We start from the raw sequence: 329 nt of genomic DNA, 5'->3' as shown, positions 1-329 counted from the left end.
GGCAGCTCTGACGAACCGCAGCTCAGGGAAGGGGGTTTGTACCCTGCCAGGAGGGGTGGTCCCATTGCAGAGCAGCCACCGTAAGCAGCAGAAATGTTAAGCCGAGCAAGAGACAGGGGAAGGAGCTGTGTTTCAGAGAAAGGAGGTATTTACGGCCGCAGGGCTCGGGCAGTTTTGACCAGCGTGCGCCGGGCAGGCACTCCACCGTATCCGACCTCCCGGGGATTTTGATGGCGCCTTCGGTGCACGTGTACGTCACCCTGGATCCAACCGGGAAGCTGCTGCCGTGCTCATCGCTGGATGGTCTGGAGTGGGTCATGCGAGGTGGG

Source organism: Cariama cristata, unplaced genomic scaffold (assembly GCF_000690535.1).
Source record: "Cariama cristata isolate BGI_N322 unplaced genomic scaffold, ASM69053v1 scaffold13563, whole genome shotgun sequence".
In the NCBI taxonomy this organism is placed as follows: Eukaryota; Metazoa; Chordata; class Aves; order Cariamiformes; family Cariamidae; genus Cariama; species Cariama cristata.
The sequence above is the reverse complement of the archived record's forward strand: the minus strand, read 5'-3'. Positions refer to the sequence as shown.